This window comes from Sinocyclocheilus anshuiensis, unplaced genomic scaffold, assembly GCF_001515605.1.
Source record: "Sinocyclocheilus anshuiensis isolate Anshui unplaced genomic scaffold, SAMN03320099.WGS_v1.1 scaffold352, whole genome shotgun sequence".
Lineage (NCBI taxonomy): Eukaryota > Metazoa > Chordata > Actinopteri > Cypriniformes > Cyprinidae > Sinocyclocheilus > Sinocyclocheilus anshuiensis.
The window spans coordinates 326,247-328,795 of NW_015557093.1; the positions used below are offsets into that span (position 1 = coordinate 326,247).

At 36.1% G+C, this 2,549-nt stretch overlaps 1 protein-coding gene across 1 annotated transcript in view; it reads left to right on the forward strand.

Annotated features, from left to right (window-relative positions):
- Positions 1-763: 763 nt before the first annotated feature.
- LOC107677370 (RE1-silencing transcription factor-like) overlaps positions 764-2,549 on the forward strand; it is a 9,325-nt gene continuing 7,539 nt past the window's right edge. The window contains exon 1 of the mRNA XM_016472248.1: positions 764-923. The gene's annotated coding sequence lies outside the window, so the exon portion shown is untranslated. The remainder of the gene's footprint in view (positions 924-2,549) is intronic.

Here is a 2,549-nt window from a genome sequence, read left to right on the forward strand (position 1 = left end):
CACAAATATCCTTTATGTATTTAATCCCATTCTATTAACCAATGTCTTTGCTTCTGACCTTCGATGATCCAGTTCAGCCGTACTAATAAGCACAAATAACTCTAGACAAACATTTGTGTGTCTTTTTTTATTGCTGAAGTGTGTTGAAATGTCTTCTTCTGCATTCTACTGTATGGACGTAAATTTACTTTCCCTTCAGCCTGAGGCTTATTCATTTCACTTTTGGTGTGAAAAGGCTTTTATATTTGCCAAAAATATAACTTTTTTATTTTAAAAACAAACAATCAAGCCCTGTCCAGATTTAAAAAGTAACGCAAAAGTAATGTAACACATTACTTTCCATAAAAAGTAACTAAGTACCGTAATTATTTACTTTTTTATTGAGTAACGCAATATTGTAATGCATTACTTTTAAAAGTAACTTTCCCCAACACTGTTCCGCACCATCTTCACTAATTGTTTGCCTAGCACTTTTTTTGATCCTCTAAATTCAGCTGCCCAATATCTCGCTGTAAAAAATATTCCTTAACACAGCTTAACAGTACTGTTGCCTGTTTGCCACGTGTAGCTTTAGGAGTTAACAAACCCAAAACAATCAGAACGACTTATACAAAACTGGCTACTACTAAACTAACAGCGCCCATTCAAAATATCGTCGGGATATTTTCGTGTATTTGTTTTTATCAGACTGCGTCACTCTCTACACACTAAAACAAAACACACAAGAGTAAACTTTGAGAGCGCGAGAACATGAGCGTGCGTGCTGACGTCACGCCTCCCCAGCGAGGGCTGGCTGCGCGAGCGCTATGTGTTGGAATGCGTGAGTCTCGCGTACTTCCTTGACCGATTTGAGAGTTTGGAAATAACTTCTTCCGAAACTTGTTTCTGCAACGACATCGCCAAACAACGAGCGAACACCGCTGGTGAGTTCATGGGTTTGGTTGCGTGGGGTTTGGAGCTGATTAGGGTGTGGTTTTGTGTTGTTTTGTGTCGCGTACGAGCTCAACTAAGTTTTTCAGTGGGGTGAAAATGGAGGGTTGCATTGAAAGGGAGAGGCGCTGTCCAGGGCTGATTTCAGCACGGAGAGACATCAGATCAGGACCACGGCTAACACACACGCTGACGAAATAAAAAGTGCATAAAATTGATGAGAAATTAAACATAAAATCCTCACCATGATCTTCGATCGACTGTGTTGAATAAAAAGTGTAACTTTGTTGGGTTGTCGTGCGTAGTGTTGTTGCATGCATGCAGTTTCCGGAAAAGTCGTTTTTTTCATCTTGGTGAAGGTTCGTAACGCAACTTTTGCTGTCATATTCACTAGAATTTGGGGTCTTATACGATTATTCATGCTGGACAATTACTTTACATTCGTTTTTAGAATTAATCACATCCCTTTTTTGGTGTCTTTTGAGCTTTTGTTTATTCTGAAATCACCCAGATCCTGTGAAATCCACGTTAAACTCCATGTAGTGAAACTAAAAGGAGTGATTTTTTTTTTATTATTATGTTATGTCTTTTAATATTTCGTGTAGTGTGTAGCTCGCTCTTCGTCTGATTCAGATGGGTCGTGTTTGGAGCTGTCCAACAAGGTCAAAGTTTTTCACTCCTTATTTTGACAACTTTGATTTAACGCAATCATATTTTCACGCAAAGCCTGTTTGAGTTTTTTTTAGCACAAAATGTTAGTGCTTTTCTGATTGAATGAGTTAATCTAAATAAACGTTCATGTCATGCTGCTTGAGTTCACACATCGGCTATATTTTTTCCTCCACTGGTAGAAGTTGGTGGTGCTGTTTTAAAATGGCCGAACACACATTTCAGAGCATGCAAACTCGCAGGCCTTATACCCTCATCACACACATGCATGGCTCTGTTTGCCATGATTGTACTTCTTACACTAGAACAGATTTAATTAAACTTTGTGACTTTGTTTTCTCAGTACAAGCAAAATACAAAAAAAGACCCATTTTAAATATTGTATTAGTATCCTATATAGCATTTAGAAATATTATACTATTGTATGATACGTTTTTAGTTATATATAGTATTTTAAACTAAAATGTATTTAGTGTCTCTTAATATTATATAGTATTCAGAAATAATATAAAATTTTAGGGAATATGGATAGTACATATAGGCCTAGTATTTATAGTAAAGTATTTTGAGCTGAAATGCCAAAAAGGTTTAATTGCATAGATTTTAATAAATCATGTTGTTTTTCTTTAATGAGTACAAACATACAAAGTAAAGTTTTTTTTTAGGTAGGAAACGATGATTGTTTTCTCAGTAAACAGAAAAAAGTGCTCCACAAGGTTCTGGCTGAAATAATGCAACTCAGTAAACATCGACTGTGTTTTGTTATTGTTGCTCTGAATATATTTCATGCTTGTCTTGGTTAGATTGCATCTTAAACAAATCACGCCTTAAGAATTTAATCACTACTTTTGAGGAATATTGCCATACATGGTTGGGAGTAGGGCTGGACGATATGGCCAAAATTTATATCACGATATATTTCTTAATTTCGGTCGATACGATATAATTCC